The 26,696-nt window shown below is 39.5% G+C and overlaps 1 protein-coding gene and 1 pseudogene across 3 annotated transcripts in view; one reads left to right on the top strand and one right to left on the bottom strand.

The window, feature by feature from the left end:
- LOC123462303 overlaps window positions 1-867 on the bottom strand; it is a 93,431-nt pseudogene extending 92,564 nt beyond the window's left edge.
- Fut9 (fucosyltransferase 9) overlaps window positions 1-26,696 on the top strand; it is a 267,934-nt gene that overhangs the window by 228,766 nt on the left and 12,472 nt on the right. Inside the window, exon 1 of one of the 3 annotated variants that reach the window (XM_045154541.1) lies at window positions 4,420-4,468. The exons of 1 other annotated variant lie outside the window; for it this stretch is intronic. The gene's annotated coding sequence lies outside the window, so the exon portion shown is untranslated. Of the gene's footprint in view, window positions 1-4,419; window positions 4,469-26,696 lie in introns of those variants that run through there. One more of the 3 variants, XM_045154540.1, reaches the window with a different exon arrangement.

Genomic DNA, 26,696 nt, shown 5'->3' with positions numbered 1-26,696 from the left:
TCAGGGTTGCATTGTTCATAGCTTCCACTTGATGTTCTGATCCTAAACTTTCTTTTATGTTTGGGTTAGATGTAATCCTTATTGGACTGGGTGATCTGTCTGGATTTTCTTGCATTTTATTTTTCATGTTATTTCTTTTGCGCTGTGGTCTACCCATGTCAGTGTGTGGGCAGGTAGGTGGGTGGAGCAGCCTGGGATCTACCTTAATGATAATCCAAGGCAGCCTGGGACAGTTACAAGTAGCCTGGGTTTTTGCTCTCTCTTTCCAAAGCCGCCTATGTATAGCCTGACAGGGGCGCCAAAGTTGCCTGAATTCTCACCCAGTAATGCACCAAAGCTGCCTGCCTTCTAGTTTGGAAGCGGACTGAGGCAGCAAGTCCTGAAGCTGCCCAAACTCTGGCTGGGAATATACGGACCTGCAAACTCTCTGAGCTCTCCCGCCTCAGGGGAGTGGGGGATGGGTAGCGATGGACAGGTAGGGGATGGCACCTGAGCCAGTGCTAGTGACTCAGTGTGGACTTGTGTGGCCTTGCTATGGGACTGGGCCCACTGCACGTGCAATTGTAGTGCAGAGGCAGCTGATTCAGGCACGGGATCAGGACACAGTAGAGTCTGGCCGGCAGGCAAGCGATTGGAGCACAGCAGCAGGGGGTCTGGCAGCAGCTTAATCAAGGCAGAGGCCGCCCCTGCAGGCGTGGCAACTGAGCACAGTGTGGCTGGCCAACACGCACGATCAGAGCACAAAGGCGGATATCCCCGTGCGTCAGCACAGTGGGCTGGCAGGCACACGATGGGCTGGCAGTCACGCAAACAGAGCACAGCAACATGGTGCAGGGCTCTGGGCACAGGGTGCGGGGTGCGGCGCATGGCGGCTGTATGTGTGGGGGTATTCTACCCACTCCAGGGGGGATGCGTGCTTCCCTGTTTTTCTCCACTCTGTGCCCTGCCACTGGCAAGAAGACCCTGATAACCCTTAATTTCTTGCCTTTCTTTGCCCAGCGAGCGTGGGTGTTGCGGGGAGCGCCGGGGCTGGGGAGTGCGGGCCGGGGAGCACCGGGTCATGCCGGGGAGCCCTGGGCGCAGGGTGCGGCGGGGTTTGGGGCGCGGGGATGTGTGCTTCCCTGTTTTTCCCCACTCTGTGCCCTCCCACTGGCAAAAAGACCCTGTTAGCCCTTAATTTCTTGCCTTTTTCTCCCTGGTATTTGGAGTGCAGCTAGGTTGTCGCCATCTTGGCCAGAAGTCCTGAAGATAGATTCTTTATTTGTGACCTTTTGTGCTCTCATATGAATTGTTGGATATTTTTCTAGTTCTGAGAAGAATGTCATTCTAACTGATTGTAATTTTATTGAATCCGTAGATCATTTTTTGTAGGACAGCCATTTCACAATATTGATTCTCACAATTAAGAAGCATGGAAGTTCTTTCCAAAGTTTACTATATTCTCTTATTTATTGTTTCAATATCTGAAACTTTTCTTTGTACAGGTCTTTCACATCTTTAGTGAGGTTTATTCCTAGGTACCTTATTTTGGGGGATCTACTGTGAATTCCTAATTTCTGACACAGAAAGTTCACTATTGGGAAGCTATTGATTTTTCTATGTTGATTTTGAGTCCTGCGATTTTGTTGAAAGTTTTTGTTAAATCCAAAAGTTTTCTGGTTGAGTCTGTAGTCTTTTAAGTATAGAATTGTGTCATTAGTAATTTCATTTCTTCCTTTCCTATTCTTATTCATTGTATATCTATCTCTTATTGCTGTACATAAGAATTTGAGTATCATAATAAATAAGAATAGCAATAATGGGAACCCTTCTCTGTTCCAGATGTTAGAGATAATGTTTCTAAGCTTTTATCCCATTCAACAGGAGATATAGAGTTGTGATATTTAGCTTTTATTTCTTTGGTGTATATTTCATGTATTCCCAACTTCTATAGAACTTTCATCATGAAGATGTGTTGAACTTTCTTTCTGAATCTACTGTGAAGTTCATGTGATTTCTGTCCTTAAGATATGTTAAACCAATATTTCAATCATAGGAAGAAACCAACTTGACCATGATGTATGATCTTCTTAATGTGTTCTTACATTTGGTTTGTAAATATTTCATTGATAATTTTATATGCATATACATCAGGGAAATTGTTGTGTAATTTTCTATTTTTGTTAGTTCCTTGCACATTTTTGGTTTCAGGATAATAGTGGAATCAATCATAGGCAAAGTTTAATTTTTTAAATTAACTTATTTATTTATTCATTCATTCATTCATTCATTCATTCATTGTAGGAGAGAGATTTGGTGTGACAGAGCCTCAGTCACTGCAATCGAACTCCAGACACTTTTGCCACTTAGTGGGCATGTGCAGCCAGCCTCACACTTGCCTCATCTTTATGCATTTGGCTTATATGGGATCTGTAGAGTCAAACATGGGTCCTTAGGCTTTGCAGGAAAAGGCCTTAAACTCTAAGCCATCTCTCCAGCCCTAGAATGAGTTTTATAGTGTTTTTCCCTTTTTATTTCGTGAAACAATTTAAGAAATGTTAGTAATATATATTCCTTAAAAGTTTGCAAGAAAATTGTCAATAAATAAAATAAAATAGGAAAAGAGTTTGATAGAACTTGACACAGGTTCAGAGCCTCCTATTACAGGGCATAGTAATAGTGGAATGTAGACAGAGCCTTCTTTACAAGGGGCATGTGGAGATACCCTTATTTACATTTAATATACATTTTATTGCTGCCAAAATGCTTGTGGGTGATTGTATATGAATCTAGAAACAATTCCAGGTGACTTTTTGTTCTCTTTTTTCTAAAAGCAATACCAAAGTGCTTACATTTACCTTAGCTAATGCTACTCAGCTTTATAATGTTTTATCATTGTTGAAGTAAGACATTCAAAGTGTGTTTCTACATTCAACCACCATGGTTTGGAGATAGCCGCCAATGCCAAGAAGGAAAATAATCCTGCTATTTGAACAAGTATGAATAATTGTTGAATGTTTAAGGCTAAGAACTGACAATTAACTGCAAGCCAATAAGCTCTTTACTGAATTCAAGATCAAAAGACTTAAATTCTTTGAAGAGCAGCTCACTCCACAGCTTCAGCTCTTCCAGTTGCTTTTGTTTTCTTGCAAGACTCAACCCTCTAGAGGTAGCAAAAACTGGCTTTGAGCTTTCAGACCTCCTGCCTCAGAATCCCGAGTGCTGGGATGATAGGTGTGCTCCACCATGCTTGACTTGCTTCACTGTTTATGAATGTACTTTTGTCACTGTTTTCAAGGTGATTTCACTTTTTCCCCTGAGACATCCATTTCATAAAAGTCTTTGATAAACATAGAATCTGTTTAAGATTTAGTCACAATTTCATAGTCAACAGTTTAGATTCTTCTTTTGTCAATATCTGTTGTCCAAAAGGACTGACACTGTGGAAAAATCAAATAAATCAAATGACACAATTCTCAATGTAGGAAAGAGCTATATTCTATGAGAACTACCAGACAATAAGGATGAGTGAAATTTCCCAGGTCCACTGAAGTATTTTTGAACATTTGAAAGAGATTAGTTTTAATGGGTTGGATTCAAAATGGATAACTGGGGATTTGTGGAAAGACACAAAATGGGAAGTTTTAATTTCAACCAATAGAAAGGCATAGGAGATGTTTGCTTTGCAAAGAATAATGAACAGAGAGTTATACAGAGGGACATTATTCTGTCCCATTCAAAAATATCTTAACATTTCCTTCAGTACTTCTCTGTTACATTTTTTTTTTTTTTTGATGTTGTTAAGCTGACTCACTTGCAACTTAAAGTTCTGCCTTAAATATCCCAATATGACCTTATTCATGTTAGCAACTCTCGCTTTCTGGTACTATACCTGATTTTATTATCTTCAAAAAAAATTTTTGAGGGACTTCCAGTTAAGAAAGCGGCATAGGTACCATGCCAAAGCAGCCTAGGGAGGAAAAAGCCAAAAAGAAAAAAAAAAAGAAAAAAAGAAAAATACACACTTTTAATAAGAAGTGAGGTGTATAAGAAATTGAAACAGCAGTGGAGAAGTAGGAGAGATCCAAAGCATCCAGAGCATGCATGGGCTGACAGATGCGCCTCAGGCGAGGTGGATCTGTGCACCAGACCACCTCAGCAGTGCTCAGCTTAAGCTGCAGGTAAAGCCAGGCAAGGGGATTTTCCACTCACACTGGAGCTCTCCACAAAGTCAAGAAATGTGAAAGGAGGATGGCAGTGAACAGTGGAGGAGCAGATCACAAGGTAGAAGAACACGTGGAACAGGGGGTGAACTAGAACAGCATCATCTACCTCCACTTCCCCACCCACAGTGACCAGCCCTCAGGAACAGAGCAGCAGTCCAGAGACCCAGACACACCTACTTGAACTGACAGAGCACCAAAGACGGACCCAATCAAGAGAGCAGCTGAGACCAAAATCATCCCAAAAGGTACTGGGATTATACCAGGTCAGTACCCAGCTAATAAACCTAATTGCATCTTCCATATCAGGATAAATTATATGTTAAATTGGACGCACGGTGAAATTTGCCATTCTTAAATAAGCTGTATTTTGTGCTTGTTATTTGTTGCTTCTTGGATTATAGTGGCTTTGTTTACTCTTCTGATATACAATAGGGAAGGGTCTCACCTGGTCACAAGATGACTTGGAACCCTCTACAGACTAGAAATCGTAACCGCCTTGTTGTCAGGATTAAGGGAGTAGGTGAAGCACCACACAGCCTAAGGGACAGACAGAGGAACTGGTTGTCATAATACCTACTCTTGGATAAATATTCTGTGCTGTTGTGTACTGAATGTGTATACTGTATAGTTAAATTTTAGAATTTGCCTGTATTTCATTCCTCTTAGCATACTTGAATACTCTCATAGCACGCTCACCCAGCACCTACAGACACTTTTGCAGATACTCTGAGAGTCTTCAGAGCCACACCTAGAGCCTTAAGCTCCTACCCTGAAGATATATAACATCAGATTGATTGATACATCTCATAGTACCCAACTAACTGGAATAGCCAATCATTAAATAATCCAAGATGCAAAAATATATACATTATAATACAAGAAATACCAAAAATCAAGACAACATAAATCCACCAAAAAGTATTAATGCATCAGAAATGACCTCCAATGAGAATGAGTTAGAGGAAATGCCTGAGAAAGATTTCAAAAGTATGATTACAAATATGTTCAAAGAAGTCAAAGAAGAAACCAAAGAAAGCAAAGAAGACACAGGATGCCAATTTAATGAAATAAAGAGGTCAATACTAGACATAAATAAGTAAATAGAAATAATAAAGAAAAACCACTTAGAATTACTAGCAATAAAAACACAGTTAATGAAATAAAAAACTGTGTAAAAAATCTCACGAGTAGAATGCCGGAAGGAGAGGACAGAATATCTAAGCTAGAAGACGAGGTGGCAGATCTAATACAGTCCAACAAAGAGAAAGCCAAACTTATAGTAAAGTATGAGTGGGAATTTCAAGATATTTGGGACACTATGAAAAGATCAAACATTAGAATTCAGGGCATAGTAGATGGAGAAAAATTCCACTCCAAATGCATAGTTGGCATCTTCAACAAAATCATAGAAAAAACTTCCCCCAAATTGTGAAAGAGGTGCCAATGCAGATAAAAGAAACCTTTAGAACACCAGCCAGACAAAACCTGGAAAGAATCTCTCCTCGTCATATTATAATCAAATTACCAAACATATTAACCAAAGAAAAAATATTGAAAGCAGTCAGAGAGAAAAATCAAGTTACCTACAAAGGCAAGCCTATCAGAATTACAGCAGATTACTCAACACAAACTTTAAAAGCCAGAAGGATGTGGAGTGATGTATTCCAAGTTCTGAAAAATAACAACTGTCAACCAAGGTCACTTTATCCTGCAAAGCTATCCAGTCAAATAGAGGGATAAGTAAGGACATTCCAAGCAAAAGACATAGGCTTGCAGACTGGGTAAAAAGAAGGATCCTTCAATTTGTTGCCTCCAAGAAACCCACCTTTCTAGAAAGGTTGGACACTATCTTAGGGTGAAAGGTTGTAAAACAGTGTTTCAAGCAAATGGACCTAGAAAACAAGCAGGGGTTGCTATCCTAATATCTGATAAAGTAGACTTCAGTCCAACATTAGTTAATAAAGATAAGGAAGGCCACTTTATATTGATGAAAGGAACCCTCCAACAGGAGGACATTACAATCCTAAACATATATGTACCTAACGTTACGGCCCACAAATACATCAAACAAATGCTATTAGAACTAAGGACACAGATAACACCAAACACAGTGGTAGTGGGTGACTTCAACACTCCACTCTCATCAATTGACAGGTCATTCTGGGAAAAAATAAACAAAGAGATTTTGGATGTACTAAATGAGGTCAAAGAAGGAATAGTCCTAATAGATATCTAAAGGACATTTCATCCAAATGTTGCAGAATATACATTGTTTTCAGTAGGACATGGAAAATTCTCTAAAATAGACTACATATTAGGACAGAAAGCAAATCTTAAGAAACACAGGAAAATTGAAATAATTCCTTACATTCTATCTGACCACAATGGAATTAAAATAGAAATCAATAGCAAGAAAGGCTATAGAACATACACAAAATCATGGAAACTAAATAATACACTACTAAATGATGAATGGGTCTATGAAGAAATCAAGAAGGAAATCAAAAAAATTATAGAGTCAAATGATAATTAGAACACAGCATACTAAAATCTCTGGGACACAATGAAGGCAGTGCAGGAGGTAAATTTATAGCTTTAAGTGCTTATATTAAGAAATTAGAAGGTTCACAAGTAAATGAGCGAATGCTTAACATTAAAGCCATGGAAAAAGAACAACATAGCAAACCCAAAATCAGCACATGGGCAGAAATAATAAAGATTAGGACAGAAATTAATGAAATAGAAACTAAAAAGACAATCCAAAGAATCAAATAAACAAAGAGTTTGTTCTTTGAAAGGATAAACAAGATTGATAAACCCTTAGCATATCTGACCAAAAGAAAGAGAGAAGAGACACAAATTAATAAAATCAGAGATGAAAAAGGTAACATCATAACAGATGCCAGAGAAATTCAAGAAAGCATAGGGACATACTATAAAAGCATATACTCCACAAAGTATGAAAATCTGAAAGAAATGGATGATTTCTCTGATTTATATGACCTACCTAAATCAAATCAAGATTAGATTAATCACTTAAATAGACTTATAACAAGCATGGAGATCCGAACAATAATCAAAAATCTCCCAACTAAAAAAAGGCCAGGCCCAGATGGATTCACTGCGGAATTTTACCAGACCTTAAAGAAAGAGCTAACACCATTGCTTCTTAAGCTTTTCCACAAAATGGATGAAGAAGGAATCTACCAAACTCTTTTCTATGAAGCCAGCATCAACCTGATACAAAAATCAGGCAAAGATAGAGCAACAAAAGAAAATTACAGACCAATCTCCCTCATGAAAATAGATGCAAAAACTCTCAACAATTGGCAAAAAGAATACAAGAATATAACAGAAAGATCATTCACCCTCACCAAGTGAAATTACAAAGATTTTGTAGTGAAAAGGACACAGTGAAAAAAGCAAAGAGGCAACCTACAGAATGGGAAAAATCTTCGCCAGCTATATATCTGATAGAGGATTAATATCTAGGATATACAAAGAACTCAAAAAGTTAAATAATAAGAAATCAAACAAGCCAATTAAAAAATGGGCTATGGAGCTAAATAGAGAGTCCTCAAAGGAAGAAATACAGATAGTGTATAAGCATCTAAAAATATATTCTATGTCCCTAGTCATCAGGGAAATGCAGATTAAAACTACATTGAGATTCCATCTCACTCCTGTCAGATTGGCTACCATCATGAAAACAAGTATCATAAATGTTGGCAGGGATGTGGAAAAAGAGGAACCCTTCTACACTGTTGGTGGGAATGAAATCTGGTTCAGCCATTGTGGAAATCAGTGTGGAGGCTCCTAAAACAGCTAAAGATTTATCTACCATATGACCCAGCTATAGCACTCCTAGACATATACCCTAAGGACTCATTTCCTTAGAAGTACATGCTCAACCCTGTTTATTGCTGCTCAATTTATAAGAGCTGGGAAATGGAACCAGCCTAGATGTCCCTCAACTAATGAGTGGGTAAAGAAGATATGGCACATGTATACGATGGGGTTCTACTTAGCAGTAAAGAAAAATTAAATTATGAAATTTTCAGAAAAATGGATGGATCTGGAAAGGATTATACTAAGTGAGGTATCCCAGGTCCAGAAAGCCAAGCACCACATGTTCTCTCTCATATGTGCATCCTAACTACAGGTGATTGGGATTCTGTGTGAGAAGGAAAAAACTCAGTAGCATAGGACAGTAAGCTAAAAAAGAGATACAAAGGGAGGAGAAAGGTAGGGAGGAGGGTACTTATTAGGTTGGTATTGTATATATGTAAGTAGAAGAATAGATTAACTGGGGTAAAAAGGCCCCAAATGAGGTCAGGGGAGGAGCTTGACTGAAGGAAAGGTGGAAGCAGGGCTGTGGTGGTTTGAATAGAATAGATGGCCCCCAATATATTCAGTTTTTTGTTTGTAGTTTGCATCTGCTGGCTACCTGGCTGAAGGCAATGTCACTGGGTGGATCTTAAGTTGTTGTAATGGGTTTCCAAGTTCAATCTAAAGATATGAAAAGTGTGCCTAGCTGGAGTTCCTAAAGTGTGCTGTGTGGCTTTTGACCTTTAGACTTGTATTTCTCTCTCTGCTTGGTCCTGTGAAGGCAGGTCAGCTTCTTCTGCCATTATGGAACTTCCCCTGGATCTGTAAGCTTCAATAAATCCTTTCCTCCATAACTGTGCCTGGTCTGAAAGTTCATCTCAGTGAACCGGAATCTGTCTACTACAAGGGCTAATCAAAATCTAAAAGTATATAAATAAATCATATGGAATTCTCCAGCTTTGGACAATGGAACCCTCAGGAGCCATAGATCATTGCCAGAAAATTTTCAGTGCCAGGGATGGGATACTTTCCAGTGAGTTGTTGGCAGGGAGGTCCCTATTGCCCCCAAAATATTATAGGTTATTGCCAAGGCACTTGGTTTGCCACAACAAATAGATGATAAGACCCTATTGCTGAAGACTCCACATACTTAGGCTTCAAGGCCACTGAGAAATCCTACTGGAACTGGCTGATAACCTTCACCATGTAGACCAGCTGACAGAAAGCTGGAAGAAGCCATTCAACATTCTGTTCAATGGGAGAAAGAGATACCACCAGTGAAGATACTCAACAGTGGACCCTGCAAGCCTTATAATTGGCCAGCCAGGCCAAATGAGCCAATGGGTGCAATAGTGGCATGCCTGTCATGGTAGAAAACAATTACCCTCTGAATGGAGTGGAGGCCCACTCCATGGGGGGGAATACATCTCTGATACTGAAAACTTAAAGCAGGGGTAGTCATGATCCCTGGGGGTATAACATCTGCTGATGTCAAGATAAATGTATATACTATGCTTATCAAACTGCCCAGTAAGCACTTCTCTTAATATTCATACCCTTGTATTAATGCTACTCTCACTTTGGGTAGAGAATCTTCTCTTTTCAGATGGCAGTATCCTTGGGACGACTCAGAAGGTATCATGGACCTGGAAAGAAGTGACTAGAGTACCGAGTAACATCTTGATCACACCTTCCAAGGTTCAGAGTCTAATGCAGAAGAGGTGGCAGAGAGAATGTAAGAGACAAAGGAAAGGTTGGACTCCTGACAACCTGCTTCCTCCAGACATAAAATGGCCTGGATATCCATGACCTCATAGGGCCTGACACTACCTATACAAGACCATCATAAGAGAAGGGAAAGATCACAACATCAAAATAAAAGAGAGCCTTATTGAGATGGGGAGGGGATATGATGGAGAATGAAGTTTCAAAGGGGAAAGTGGTGAGAGGAAGGGTATTACCATGGGATATTTTTTATAATCATTGATAATGTTTTTAACAAATGAGAAAAAATAAAATAAGATTAAAAAATATTTCCCTGACTTTATTATAGTGTCTGCCATGGGAAACAGTTTATCTTCTTTACTTGCTAGATCAACATGAACATGTAAAATGTTCCACATCAGTGTTATTAACCAGTTATTTATTCAATAAGTTAGCAAATCTGGCAAATATATGACTTTGACTCTGGTAAGAGTTAGGACATCTCTCACTTAGCTAGACATTTTCTTGGTTCATGTTCTTGCTAAATGTAAAGTCTTTTCAAAACAGAGAAAAATGAGCTGGAGAGATTGCCTAGTGCTTAATGTGCTTTCCTGTGAAGTCTAAGGGTCCAGGTTCAAATCCCCACTACCCACATAAGCCAGATGCAGAATGTGGTGGTGGTGCATGCATTGGGTTTCAATGGCTAGAGGCCCTGGCATGCCCATTCTCATTCATTTTCCCTTTCTTTTCCTCTCTCTCTCTCCCTCCATCCCTCTCTCCTTTTCTCTCTCTTTCTCATAAATAGAATATTTTTAAATGCTGTATTTTTATGATCTTACATCTCTCTTAAAGTATGATTTTCGAAAATGAATCAGCTTGTCTTTTTAAACATTTTTACATTTTTATTAATTTATTTGAAAGACAGAGAGAAAGAGGCAGATAGAGAGAGTGAGAATGGGCACTCCAGGGCCTCTAGCCACTGCAAACAAACTCCAGATGCATGTGCCAACATGTGCACCTGGCTTATGGGGGTGCTGGGGAATTGAACCTGAGTCCCTAGGCTTCTCAGGCAAGTGCCTTAGCTGATAGGCTTTCTCTCCAGCCCTTTTGTCTTTTAATTATACAATATGTTATCTTAACATGCATATTTCTCTAATACTCTCTTCTAAAAACTACTATCTTCTTATGTCATTGGTAAGAGTTTTGAGTTCTTAAATAAATGTGGTAGCCAGATGGTCAGTAAACTATCATTTAAAACAAACTTTTGCCTAACAGAATAGTTAGTTAATAATTTATGCCAATTGTTGTCTTAGTTTTCTAAAAAAATATATGAACTTTTATTTTGTGACTTAGAAATAAAGGAATGTAGCACTTATTGGATCTTCTAAAATAAACTTAACATATACAGACTAACACAGAAAACAGAATCCTAAGACTTTATAAACTACCTCAGCATTCTTGCAGTCTGAGATCAACCCATGCAGCTTTAAAATCCATAAGCAATCTACCAGAGTTAAGTAAGATAGATGTGACAAAGTAAGATGTGACTGTTCACCTGCCCCATAAAAGAAAACAAAATTAATCCAACAGCCCCAGCTTTGTATTTAAAGAGCAGCACGTTATTATGAAGAGGTGTGTTAAATCAACTTAGATTGCTATTAAAGAAAGGACAACCAGGTGTGGTGGTGCATACCTTTAATCTCAGCACCTGGGATGCAGAGGTAGGAGGATGAGTTCAAGGCCTCCCTGAGACTACAGAGTGAATTCCAGGTCAGCATGTACTAGAGTGAGACTCTACCTCGAAAAAACAAAAAATTTAACAAATAAACATTTTTTTAAAAGTCAATAACTCTTTTTCAAGTATATGAAAAGACTTCTTTGAAGAATAACCAAATGTTTTCCAGTCACAGGCAGAATTAAAAATAAATTGTTGCAAATAACAATAAGAAAGCTGTATATTGTACTTAAAACTTTTTTAAAAAAAAAAAAAAAAAAAGAACCCTCTCCACTGTATCAGGCTATTGAAATGCAGCAATCATCCTTCACTCTAGGACTCAGGACAGAACTGCTTGGAGACAGAGGGTAAAGGAACTAGTATCTGCCAGGATTTTTTCCTGATATAAATAGACATCCAAAGAAAATACACAGACTGCTACCACAATAATGAGATGTGTGCACTCTGATCTTGCCCCGTCTCTTCATCATAGTGCTTGTATTTGAGACCATAAATAAGATGATAAAGTAAACACAAGAAATGTATCTAGGTTAGTAAGGTTGAGGAAAATAGAAATAAATAAAGGAAGATAGAAAGAGATCCCAGTTAAAAATGATCTGAGAAAAATAGGAAACCCAAAGACGTCCTTTTTTAGAATCCTTGTTTTTAAGGTCCTAATTCAGAGACCTAGAAACCAATCTAAACAAAACCTTGAAATTTAATGCATGCCATTTCATATGAATGCATGTTTTTCATGATCAGGTTTTAAGTCATCCATCTATTGTAAAAGAGCAGGTGACCAGCATTTCTAGATCTTAAACTGAATGTTGTTTTAGAGAATTGCGTTGCTATGCCAAACATGATGTTGCCTGACCAATGAGGCATTCCTCTGGCATCTCACCACTGGAGTTAGACCTAGAAAATACCCTAGATTTTTTTCATTGACTATTTAGAACTAAAACAATAAATAAATAAATAAAAATGCCCTTTTGGCTTTCAGTTCCAGGACACCACATTGAAAATAATAAATCTTGGAGCTCATCAAAAGGAAAGAAGCAGTACCTGTGTGAGGCCATGAATCTATTAACTGCTTCTCTCTGTGTGTGGTCAGTTCTGCCATTATTGAGGAAAAGCATGGAACTATGTTTTCATTTACTCATAATATAATTATTCCATGACTACCTGTGATGGTCATGTATATGCATATATAACCAACACCTAACAATGTAGATTTAACTGCATGTAAAGATAAAATGTAAAGTTGGTTCATCAAACTACCCTGGCATTCCACATGAATAATCAAACATCAACTGTAAATAAATAAACATTAAGTTTAAAAATAAATTTAACCTGATGGTTTAGGGTTGCATACTGTTTCTATAGAAGATAGTAATTATTTTGTGCTTGCAGGCCATAGGTCAATGATGGATAAATATAAATATTAATATTATATATTGAACATTGACAACATTGGCAACCCTTATTCTCAGGCTTGGATTTAGATTGCTCCACATCATAGCATCCTTGTCATCTTCTATAATTGTTAACAAATCCCTTCTCAGAAAGATATATAGGTGATAAGTGATTGATAGGTGACAGATAGATCATTCTATGAGCTCCACTTCTCTAGAAAATCCTTCTGCTCAGCTTCTTTTGTAGCTCCTCTTCTGTTGCTGTAGCACAAAAGCAGTCTTGACAATTTATGAATGGATAAGCATAGCGATTGTTTATCCCCAGTAAACTCTTATTTTAAAAATAAGCAATTACTATATTTGTCCACTAGGCACATATTTTGCTAACCATTGATTTAAAATGATTCTTGTTTATTATTTTGAATGTCTTTATTCTTTCAAATATTCTCATTTTACCTACTTTTCTTTTTTAGACAGAAGACAATGAGGGTTAATATCTTTCTCTCTTGTATTGGCTAACCTTAGTCATTCTGTTTTCTACTTGCTTATGGCTCTCCTAAGGATTTAAGTTTTGGTCTGGGACTTCTTGAAGCAGCCCAGCTGTGCTGGGTTCTCTTCACCTGTGTGCATTACCTTTTGAAGGTCTGATGTGGTCACCAAGTGTGTCAGACCAGACATTCTCCACCACATTATGGCAATTCCTGGTGGCAACTTTCCATGCACACCTACTTCCCTTCTAAAATATTTGTGATAAGGGACTATCTAAGATTTCAGGTATTTGACTATGTTCTCTATGTTTACTTTGTTCCTGTGATTTGTGGGATACCTGCCTACTTCCCTGTTTTTAATACTAATCTAAATTATCTGTCACTCCCCATTAGGCCAAAGTGCACAGAACTTCCCTCTATCTTAAGTCTTGATATGCTCAAAACTAAGAATAAAAGTATCTGGTGTCTTCTCTCAAAATAATAATTGATTTTGCATTTTATATTGTAACTTAGAATCTAAATCTTTTGCTTTCCTTTCACTTTTTATTTCTTCTCTATTATATCCTAACCAAAACACTGCACCCTAATGATCCATTGTGTGGAGAGGCCAGGTGGAATATGATTATGTACCTAAAAAACCTAAAGAGAAAACTTAATTTTCTTACTCCACAACAGCTTTTCTACCTAGGGATTACTCTCATTTGGAGTGAAAGCTGTTTCAACCAATGTACTATACAGCAGGAGACACGCATCAGCTTCTGTTTCTATGCCTAGGACTCATTTAACCACTCCTGAGAGAATCAGAAAGCTAGCTAATGCTGAAGACCTAACTGATGCCACAGCCCCTTCTGTAGCCCCACAGACCACTTTAACACATTATGTCAATTGTCTCTGGCAACCTGCTTCCTTGCTAAGCTACATGTGAAACAAGGGCTCTTGTGAAGGCATAGTTCCCCTCAAACCACTAAATATGAGGTCTGTATACATGTGTTTGACTTTTTATTTCTGGGACCAAAATACCTGACAGCCTAAGGGATGGAGGGTTTATTTATTTTTAAAAAAAAATTAATCAATTTTTTTTTTTTTACTAATTAGTTTTACACTCAGTTGATTACAGTCAAGTTGATACCATTGTTAGGCTCATCCATGTACTACCCCCTCCCCCTGACCCCTCCTTGTTGAGGTATATGGGTCATGCATTCTGGAATTAGCCCACAGTTATGGGTAGGATAAATGTCTCTGCATATCATGACCCAACATGTGGCTCTGACATTCTTTCTGCCCTGTCTTCAGCAAAATTTCCCTGAGCCATGTTGGGTTCATTTTTGGTCGGCTTCAGTGATGTGATGGAGGCCACTGGGTCTCTGGATCTCTGATTTGGTAGGAGTTGATTGTTCTCTGTATCAATCTCCTTCCCCCTTGTGCTGGTACCCATTTCACCAAGAAAACAGCACCCTTGCTTGTTTTGCCCATTGTTCTTAGTTTTGGCTGGAGCCCTTTGTGGTATGATGAGGTGGTTCTTTCCTTAGGATCCGCATCTATCTGTAAAAGAGAAGCAGATTCTCCAAAGGAGAGTAAAGTTAGCGCCAGACAAATGGGATAATCTTTATTTTTTATAGACAATTTAATAGGTGTAGGCATGCTTGTAGCCCACAATTGGTGATAGCTTGATAATGGAGAGCAGTCTCATGTTTGGATATGGTTCTGACTTGTTGTCCAGATCCAGCTATGAGTCTCATTCCACTGAGGGGATCAGTTAGCCAAATCAAGAGCAGTTGGTTTCCCACCATGGCTGTGTGCCACTATTGCACTTGTATGAGCATCACAACAGGTTATTTGCTGCTAAGTAGGTTAGACCATGAGTTGCTTGGACAAATATTACTCATTTTCCCCCAGTCACCCATATAGCACCTTCTGGCACTAGATGTGCTGACTGTCTCTGGGAGGGTTTATTTTTACCAAAAGTTCCCTTTTTGGTGGCATGCTCCATGTGGTTGGGTAGAGCATTATGGTGGCAGGAGTTTTGTTTGTTTCTCGAGGTAGGGTCTCACTCTAGCTCAGGCTGACCTGGATTTCACGATGTAGTCTCAGGGTAGACTCAAACTCAATCCTCCTACCTCTGCCTCCCAAATGCTGGGATTAAAGGAGTGTGCCACCACACCCAGCTGATGGGAGATTTTTGGCCAGAAAAACCTTCATTTGGGTGTGATGGCAAATGCCTTGAATCCCAACACTCTGGAGGCAGAGGTAGGAGGATCACAGTGAGTTCAAGGCCACCCTGAGATTACATAGTGAATTTCAGGTCAGCCTGGGCTATAGTGAGACCATACCTCAAAAAAAAAAAAAAAAAACACTAAAAACAGCAAAAACAAAAACAAAAAAAAACCCTTCATTTAATAAGGAACAGGAAGCAGAGAAAGAAGAGACTGGAGAACTGATACAAACTTCAAAGTGATGCCCTATATGATGGTCTGGATCAGATGTCCTTCATAAACTCATATGTTCTGAATGCTTGGTTCTCAGTGTATGGCAATTTGGGAGGTGAAGCCTTCCTGGAGGAGGTGTGTTGGTGGGGGCAGACCTAGTGCTATAGCCTGTTCCCCTGTCACTATCATAATGCTGTTTTCCACCTGTTGTTTCAGAGGTGATGTCTAACTTTTGCTCATGCCATGCTTTCCTATATCATGATGAAGCTTCTTCTTGAGACTATAAGCCAAAATAAAACCTGTCCTCCATCAGCTGCTTTTGATCAGGTGTCTTGTTCCAGAAATTAGAAGGTAACTGCAACACCCTAGTTACCTACTTTCTCCAAGTTCTCATCTCCTAATGTTTCCAGAACCTTCCCAAACAGAGCCATTGGTTGGAAAATAAGAATTCATTATACAAGCCTATAGGGACCATTTAATATTCAAGACACTTGACTGGACTATGAAGTCCTCTCAGACTTTTCATAAGGTCTATAAGTTTAAAAGAGAAAATAATAGTAACAGTGCTGTTCCTCTACAAATATTTGATTTTGGACAGTTCCTTATGTAACCTGTCACATAGTAGAGGTCCTGTAACACTAGGCATTTTAGAATCATTATTCCTTGAATAACATATACATGTATACAGGCATCTCTTTTAACAGAGCAGAAGCTGTCTTTTTTTTTTTTTAGCAGCCTTTCTTTACTCAGTGTGAGAGACTTCTATTTTTATTTATTTTGTTTATTAGCTATGTAAAATATGTTATATTAGTTAGATAAAATAATTGGTTTCACTGTAACATGTTTTTGTATAGATACAGCATTTTGACCATGTTTATCCCTTATTCTATAACTTCAATCTTGATCCTTTTCCCAAATAGGATCTTCTAGCTTTAAAAAGGTCTAGATTGCCATGTGTGGTGGCTCATGCCTTTAATCCAAGAACTTGGGAGGCAGAGGTAGGAGGATTGCCCTGAGTTCAAGGGTACCCTGAGACTACAAAGTGAATTCCAGGTCACCCTGAACTATAGCAAGAACCTGCCAGGGGGAAAAAAAAATAGTCTAGATGAAGAACAAATTTTAGTGCTCACCTGCATAACATTCTGCTCAACCAGAACTCTCAGGGCACAAGGAGCACAGGGCATGAGGGCAGAATCAGGATGGGGAGAAGGATATAAAAGGGCATGTGCCAGAAGAGGCAAGACAGGCCTCCTGGCTCAATTTAATATTAAGCAGTGCCTTTGTGGTTTAATTTACATTTCTTTTTCAGGATTAATCTTAATCCTCTTGCAGTGAATTTACAGTATTTCTCCTAAGATTTCAATATCACAGCTAAATTTTTTCATTTCATGAGGAGACATTATATTATAGAGACTTTGGCCAGATTGTAAAATATATGGTTTACATTCTTTTTCATCACTGTGTGTGTGATTTTATTAATAATTGAACTACTGTCTATTTCAAAATACCATCAAAGTACGCTACAAAGCTATAATATTTGACAATAATAACAATATCTTCCAAAGAATATAATTACTAGATTATCTTTTATTGTCATTAACACAAATGATCATGGATTGCTTCCACTTTAGCCAACATTTCCTTATCAACTAATTAACCTGCCAACTGTCTGACAATCATTACTAAAGAAAAGATAGCAAGGGCTCAGTGTGGTGGTGCGTGCCTTTCATTCCAGTGCTCCAGAGGCAGAGGTAACAGGATTGTCATGCATTTGAAGCCATCCTGAGACTACACTGTGAAAACCAAACATGAAAAGATAGCATGGACATGAGTGAGGGGTTATTTACCAAAGCACTTGGAAGAAGAAGGGTCTCAGTGGAAATGGCATGGGATGAAGAGTCAAAAGAAGGTAATGAGAGAGGATTATGATGAAAATACATTATATACATATATAAATGTTAGCAGTAAAAAAAATCAAAAATGTTCAAAAACAGAAAAGCTGGTTATAGGATTTGAACTATACCATCATTTTCGGAGTTCTTATGGGTTTTAATTCATTTGATTTACTCCCTAAGAGAGTTAACTTAAATAGAAATGAAAGAAAAATGAGCTTCTGTTACGTGTCTTCTTCGCCTTTCAGTGCAGTGCATAGTGTTATTTAACTCAGTGAACATAATGGAGAGGTATCAGTTTCAGTCCTCACTGATACATGTTTACTGTGTCTATATTTAATTTATATAAAATCTAAAATGAGCAATTAATTGAATCACATTATAAAGAAATCATATTATTGATTAAAGGATCGCACGTGTATTGGGATGTTATAGTTATTATCTAACAACAACAAAAAATCCTTCTGCGGTTTTTCTTCCTTTAAGACATCCAAAGGATATGGATCTCCTTTCATAGCATGAGGAATTGAAACCTATACTCTCAATGCAATAACAAAGATTATAGTGGAAATTTACATATATTGGGCAACTTAGGTGTTGTCACACATATTTTCACATGATCATAGATGATTTTTTTTATCTCAAGAGATTTATGGACAAGTACTGTTAGAAAATTTGAATGTTTACTTGAATTTTCACTAAGCCATTTTTTTTTTTCATTTTCAATGCATTTTTGGGCTCCTGTTATAAGGAGATTTGCTAGGCATAAAAAATAAGAACACTTCCTAAAATTTAGGTTCTAGTAGGAGAGGAAATCAAATAACTATGGTCTCATAGTACAAGCACAATTTATGAGAGTCCAAAGCAGCCTTGAGAACAAAGAGATATAGCTGAGATTAAAAAATTAAAATGCATCTGCTATTCAGCAGTGTTTGTTTTTATAGTACTTTCTGTGTGTCTGGTATTTTTTTGAGACAGTACTTTATAGTCAATTTTGTATCCATTGAAAAAGACTAGATCATAAACATGAGTGTAAACAGTTAATGAGGATATGCCATATGCAAAGCCTTAAGTGGATTAGTTAGCTAGCTAATGGGAAAAATGGAGTTTCAATGGGTAGGAACAGTGAAAATGTGTGGAAAATTATTTACTCCCAAAGAGAACACCTAAGAAATGTGTTTTCATAAGTTGAAGGTACAAGCTAGGCAAACCACATTGGAGAAAATTAGTTTCTTAATCTCATGAAGCCAGATTTGCCTATAGAGCATACTGCTTATGACAAAATAATTGTCCAGTAATGACTAAAATATGGAACAAAATCATTAAAATGGACTAAATTTTCTTCTTCATTGAGACCAATGACAAGTGTGACACATTCATGCTGCAAAACAGCACGTGCTTTTTGTCAGAGGTGACCTACTACATGATAATTGAGTAGGTTACCCAATGTAAAATCTTTCTACTATTTCTCTGAGGAAGTACAGAGTGTTTTTCATCACTACTTCTATGTGTTGAATTTTATATTCATGAATATTAAATAAAATAGAAAAATTTTGCCATTTTAATCCATGCATGTTACCATTCATGGTTACTGAGTACCTGTTATGTGGTAGGGACTGCCCAAGGTTATTTATGTATATCATTTCATTTACATTCACAAATATTAGAGTAGTTATTCTCATATTTCAGTGAACAATGGATACTTGGAGAGATTAAGGTTCTAGTCCCATTGTATCAGAAACACAAGTTTATGACCTCAATTTTTTATGACTTCCATGTGGTAACCATCCCCATATATACTTAGACTATGAGTTAGGAGCTCAAATAGGAATTTCAGGGAATATTTAATCTGTCCATGATAAGGAATAGTACTGCAATTTATACCTTTAAGGAGAAACAGAATTGAACCCAGGAGAAGTAGCAGAAAAACAAAATCAAAGGACACTGCTATTGCTGTTTTTGCTTATTTAAAAAAAATGCTGTAGGACTGGAGAGATGGCACAATGGTTAAAGATGCTTGCTTACAAAGTATGACAGGTCCAAGTTTGGGTCCACAGTACCCACATGAAGCCAGATGCACAAATTAATAAAACATAAGGGCTGGGCATGATGATGAATGCCTTTAATTCCAGCACTTAGGAGGCAGACATAGAATAATCAGCATGAGTTCAAGGCCAGTCTGAGACTACATAGTGAATTCTAGGTCAGCCTAGGCTGGACCCTGCCCCAGCCAGCGGGGAGTTGAACAAGGACTCAGGGAGAAGCCAACCTGAATGGGGGAGGCAAGCAAACACAAGAAGGAGACCAAGCTAGGTATTTGTCAAGGTCTCGAAGTTTATTTTTACACATAGGTTTTTATAGGGTTGTAGGGGGAAGGAATCATAACCAGGCCAGAGATCACAGGGTTACTGGTTAAATGTAATTTCTTTGTTTCTTCATCAATTACCAGCAGCACCAGGAGAGGCTGTCACCAGGCATAACGGCTCCTTCATTTCTGGTAATAGATCATTAGATGAGGAAATAGAAACTTAACTTGCTATATGGCAGTTTCTGTCAACATGGCTGAGGTTTGGTTCATAGCTCCCAACATCTCCTCCCTTCTTTTATACAAAAAGAGGGGGAGGCCCGCTTTGCAGTGGTGGGCATTAACCAACTGGGTGAGTAGGGACTCCTCCCGTGGGATGTCTTTTTCCCACAATCTTTGGCCCTTGGTACCTTTTGGGGAGGGGAGGCAAGGCCTATGTGGCCAGAGAGTGAGGCACAGCCTTAATGATAGCAGTTATGGTACCAACCTCCATGTAAGTCAGGTTTTTCTCTCAGGGAATTCAGAAACGGTCAGAAAGGGACCTTCCCTTGCGGTGCTTTGCCTCACACCCATGTTGGTGTCCCTATCACACTCACTTTATTGTGTGCTGATATGCATAGGTAGCTATTTGGCCATGACAAGTAGACTGCAGCAATAGCAGAGGTGTAGAGGACAGAGTATAGTAAATAAGTACAGAATGTAAGATCAAGGGAGAGTGACAGCTTCAGGTGGTAGGTCTTCAGTGGCAACGCCTCAATCCACCAGCTCCAGTCTGATAATGAATCTGCAAAGGCAGCATCTTAGTAGCATCAATCTGTTGACATATAAAAGACATGATTTTATTTATAATAATAGGTCCGATTGTGAGTAAGAGGATTAAAATAAGTAGAGGTCCTTCCAGCTTTGTCCTGTTAGGAAAAAAAAAAAGGAGAGTTTCTCAGGGAACTGTTTCTTCCCTGGATATGTGAGATGTCATTGGAGGATCATCAGCCTGTTTTACAAATCTCTCTGGTAGCCATCTCGCAGCATTTTCTTTGGTGTTAGACAAGCATACTGATTCTCAGCCCCAAATGAGTACTGGGTTTGGGCCATTCCATTTTAAGGTTAAAGGATCTTTCCACATAGCTTTGGTGAAGGTATTTTTTGTGTTTGTGTGCCAAAACCAATCAGCAGCTGACTTTCCTTGAGCATCAAGGGTTAAAAAGTTTAAGACAAAGCATGATGAAGAATGTTTTGGGGGGAGCTTTTAATGGGATATAAATTCCCCATTTTTAACTTTTGGAGGGTATGTTTAATAGTTTGATGGGCTCACACAACAATTCCTTGACCCTGGGGATAGTATGGTATGCCTGTAATATGTTTAATTTGTAATTAATGACAGAAATTTTGGAATTTTTTTTTTCCAGTATATCCAAGACCATTATCAGTTTTAATAATTTGGGGCTTTCCCATGACACCAAGGCAATTGAGTACATGAGCAATGACATTTTTTGAAGCTTCTCCAGCATGGAGGCTGGTGAAAATGAATCCACTAAAGGTATCCACAGTAACATGGAGGTACTTAAGATTGCCAAATGAAGGAACATGTGTTATATCCATTTGCCAGACCTCACTGGGAATTAAACTTCTAGGATTTATGCCTAAGTGGGGAATGGGTAGGAGGGTGACACAGTTTGTGCATTGTTTGACTATCTGACAAGCTTGTTCCCTAGTGATTTTTAAAAGAAGACACAGGTTTGAGCGTTAAGGTGATATACAGAGTGAGCTGCTTTGGCCTGGGCCACAGGAAAAGGTCCCTTCATGTCAGGACAACTTTTGCAAGCATTTTTCAATCATTTACTGAAAGCCAATTATCACTCAGGGCCTCTAGTAGGGTCATGGTAAAGGGAGCAGTAGGTCCATAAGAGGAAATGGCACTTTTTAATTCCTTGATATGTTTGAATTTTAAATGGTGATACTGCTGGGGCTTAATAACAATACTTTTGTTCCCATCTGGTTCGCTATCATCATCTGAATCAGTGGATTATTTAGAGTGTTTATCTCCTTCAGAGCCTTCCTCCCCTGAATCTGTTTTTGCCCCACTTGTCTTAGGTGCTGAACAGGTTAAAGAATTTGCTCCTGCTTTCACTTGGGCGTGTGTTATTGGAAACGCATGAACAGTCTTAGGTTGTTTGATTTTAGCTTTGATGTGCTGTACAGGTGCACGAGAGGGAGAGTGGATTTCTAGGTTTAAGTCATGGAGTTGTTTAAGTAAAGTGGCCTTTTCTTTTTTAACTGCAAGGAGAGATTTTAGTGATTAGGCTTCCCAGGAAAGTTGGCGGGTTGCCTGTTGAATGACTGCTTCTAAATCACAATCAAGAGTTACAGGGGCACAGAAGTGACATGACTTAGGCTTGTAAAGATAAGGTGGAGGGTCTGCTATGGGGGCTGTGGGAGGTGGCCAGTCAGGGTTGTGATATCTGGCAGCCTCATACTCTAGCACTGATTCCTCATCTAGGGAAAGGGGTAGTAGGGGGAGGGGTAACTGCAGATTTGGAGAGAATAGGATAAATGGATTTAAGGGCCGGTGGGTCATCCTCGGGCATAGGAATAATGAGAGAGGGGCACCCTGAAGGGGGATCATTTGTCTTGCCTAGCACCTTTGCCTGGGAGTTGCCACCGGGATGCTTGCCTGGAGGTCAGGGCGGCTCGGGGGAGGGAACTGCCACAGCAGCAGCAGTAGCCGCTTGAGGATCCTGATGGCTGGAAGTTAGTTCATGTATGGGAGGGGGTTGGCTAGGTTTAAGGTTATTTATAAGAAATAATTTTCCATCCTTAACAACTTGTGAAACATCCAGTTGACATCAGTGAACTTGAAGGACGTCATTTATTAAGTTCCAATATGAGAAGATTTGAACCGGGACTTTTTCAGGGCCAAAAATGTTATAATAATCTTTTAAACAATCTCCCACTATCCCCCATCTTTTTTCATCAATGGTACCTTTCCTGGGGAAACCATGGACATAAATCTTCTAAGAAGAGGAAAAAACATACAAGATCTTTTTTCTTAATTTTTGCTCCACGAGTCTTGAGGGAGTCTTTAAGTCCCTGGATAAAAGTTCCTGTTTACTTAGTGTCTGTCCCATGATAGAAAAGGAAAGAGGAGAAATGGCAAGATCAAAGGGCAATGTTCCTGGTCGGAAAACCAGCATGGGGACTCCCCCGTGGGCCTAACCGCAATTCTAAGAGCTGGCAGCCACTCTTAAGAGCATTTACTGGCTGTTGCATACCCAGTTTTGTTGATAGGAAGAGAGGCTAGATAGGAGGTCTTTGCCAACACCTGAATGGGCTGTCGGGACTTGCACAGGGATCTAGAGACCCTCAGCCAATGCCAGAGGGTAGCCCTGGCCAAGAGGCTTCAGTTGCCCTGTTGCTATGTTGCAATTCCACGTGAGGGCACCAACCGAAAGTAAAAGGAGGAAAAGAAGTAGAAAGAGAAAACCTGCAATTCTTGTGTCTTGAAATTTGACTAAATAGTCTTTACTTTAATTGCCTAAACTTTGTCACTTACCTCAAACAGATCAGTTTCACAGGCGGGCTTCTTCTGCATCGATCACAGTGCAGGTCTGTATTACAGGCGCGGACTGCCTGCAGTGACCTCTATGCAGATCTTCACTCACCCCCCTGGTGGGGTGGCGATCCAATGGCAGGACGGCCGTCCACTCGAGTGACGTGCAGGTTTTTTCTTCATACCCCAGGCCCCACGTTTGGGCACCACTTGCCCCAGCCAGCAGGGAGTTGAACAAGGAATCGGGGAGAAGCCAACCTGAATGGGGGAGGCAAACAGACACAAGAAGGAGACCAAGATAGGTATTTGTCAAGGTCTCGAAGTTTATTTTTTACACATAGGTCCTTCCAGAATGTGTATAACAAAAATACAAACCTTCCGAATGCCCTATCTGATCTACTTCAAAGACCATTCAATTCAAGGGCCTTACTGATAGTTTAAAGATACAATCAGTGCCCTTAAGAGGCAGAAAGAGACATGAAGCATCTATGGAAGCATAGCTTATGGACCAGAAAAAGGAAGAGCTCCCAATGTCACCTCAAACAATGCAGAGTGAGTAATTTATGAAGCATCTGGATTCAGAGTTAAAATAGTTGGACAAGCTACGTTACATCCTTTAGGAAATCATACTTCATAGATCTACCAAACTGTGGTTTGTTTACAGGAAGCAATAATAAAGCAAGAACTTCTTCCTCATAGGAATTCATAGATAACAATTCTCCTTCCAGCAAATTTTATTTAGTCTGCTTACCAGGAAGTCAGGTTATTATGCTTACAAGGAGATTAGAACATGTTACGAACTCTGTCCTTGTCCTCTAGGACCTTCTACCCAGTATGCAGGAGGGACTAGAGTGGGGGCTTTTATGCTTTACCCCCCAACATTACACCATTTTTATTTATTTACTTGCAAAGAGAGAGAGAGAGAATGGGCATACAAGGGCCTCCTGCCCCTATAAGCAAACTCCAGACACATGTGGCACTTTGTGCATCTGGCTTTATCTGGGTACTGGAGAACTGAACCAAGACCATCAAGCTTCACAAGCAATTGCCTTAACTGCTGAGCCACCCCTCCATGTTTTTGAATCAAAAGAATGAGCCAATCTAGGTAGTGCAAGTCTATAGCAAGTCTATAACCCCAGTGCTTTTGAAGGTGACATGGAAGGGATGCAAGATTTGGGAGTTCAGGAAGGCTCTCCCAGAATTTATAAACCCCATGTTTTGGATTTTGCCCTACATTTAATAATTAATAAAGATGGACTCAAGAAAGATAAGTTATAAATTGTTAAGCTTACTGTGGGGAAATCACAATTTGTGGGGTTTATTTAAGACAAAATGAGGTTTTAAGGGAAAAACTGGAATAGAGCCACAAACACATAGACTTAAGAGAAACTGAGACTTTTAAAGAGAAATTAGAGTAAAGCTACTGGCATGTGTAAAGTATAATCTAGGAACCCATATGGGGAGACTTATGAGGAACCAACATGGCATCTGCCATGTGTCTTTAGAGAAGTTATGAAGACAAAGATGAGGCTCAAGGAAAAAAAAAATGAGAGGACAGATATCAAAACAGAGACCAGGTGATTCAGAGGAGAAATGAGTAATGATGAGTTACAATTGTGGTTATCCCCAGTTTAAATAAATTACACAGGTAGCAAGCCTTGAGATGATGAGCACACCCACATGGTAGATCTGGAGGGTAAGGAAAAAACACACTTGGTAGACTAGAGACCCAAGGAAAATCATGCACAAAATCAAAGTAAGAAGTTACCACAAAGTATAAAGCAGACTAGTTACCCAGATGAAAAAAGAGTTTACACTCTCTCCCCTCTCCACCCAACCAGGTTGGGTGAGGGGGCAGCCAGACTTGCTTGTGTCCCTGTGCCTAGAAAAGAAAGACAGAGCAGAGCAGCAGAGCCAGATAAAAGAAAAACAGCAGAGAAGAACTGAGCATGTGGAGTTAGCAAGAGAGAGAAGACAAGAGCCTTTACAGGCAAGAAGACCTGATTGGTTGGTAGGTTTGGAAAGCAGATTTCAGTACCTGCCCACCTGGCACACCTGTCTAGTTAGCATGCTAGACTGTGAGCAGCAGGGCACACTGTAGATCAGTCTCCATCAACACTGTTGTTTTTTTGTTTTTTTTTTTGTTTTTCTACCCAGTTACTTTCTTGTATCAGGGTGAGATGGCATGTGGGGAGACATCTCTTGGACCTCTCTTTGGGCCTCAATCTCTAAGCAACACTTTTTTAAAAATTTATTTATTTATTTATTTATTTATTTATTTATTTATTTATTTATTTATATTGAGAGCAACAGACACAGAGAGAAAGACAGATAGAGGGAGAGAGAGAGAATGGGCGCGCCAGGGCTTCCAGCCTCTGCAAACGAACTCCAGATGCATGCGCCCCCTTGTGCATCTGGCTAACGTGGGACCTGGGGAACCGAGCCTCGAACCAGGGTCCTTAGGCTTCACAGGCAAGCGCTTAACCGCTAAGCCATCTCTCCAGCCCTAAGTAACACTTTTTAAAACTAGCTTTCTCCAATCCTTCTTCAGAAGGATCACAGATTCTAGGCCAGATTTCCAGTAAGATGGTGGCATAAGTACCATGCCAAAGAGCCTAAGGGGGAAAAAGACCCAAAAAACTCAGCAAAATACACACTTTTACTAAAATGTGAGGTGTATAGGAAATTGAAATGGCAGCGGACAAGTAGGAGATCCAGAGCATCCAAAGCCTGCAAAGGCCAGCAAAAGTGACCCCGGCAGGTCCCCTGACCGCAGTAGTGATGGCACACCAGAAAGCCCCCAGGCTCGGCTCGAGCCACAGGAAAAGCCAGGTGAGGGGAGCTTTGACTCATACCAGAGCTCTCTGCAAACTCTAGAAACGTGAATGGAGGGTGGCAGCGAATAACGAAGGAGCAGATGACAGGGTAGAAGAACACATGGAAAAGTGAGAGAACTAGAGCAGCATTGGCTCCCTTCTCTCCCCCACCATCTGTGCCCAGCTCCAGCAACAGAGCAGTGGTCCCGGGACCTGGCCACTACAAGTTGAGCCGACAGCAGGACCCAAGCGGGAGCAGAGTCTGGCAGCAACATCAGCAGATCTGGCACTAGCAACAGTGGATCCAGCAGGAGCAGATCCAGCAGTGGCAGCTTCATTGGCAGCAGCGGCAGATCTAG

This window comes from Jaculus jaculus, chromosome 7, assembly GCF_020740685.1.
Source record: "Jaculus jaculus isolate mJacJac1 chromosome 7, mJacJac1.mat.Y.cur, whole genome shotgun sequence".
Classification (NCBI taxonomy): domain Eukaryota; kingdom Metazoa; phylum Chordata; class Mammalia; order Rodentia; family Dipodidae; genus Jaculus; species Jaculus jaculus.
The sequence above is the reverse complement of the archived record's forward strand: the minus strand, read 5'-3'. Positions and strand labels throughout refer to the sequence as shown.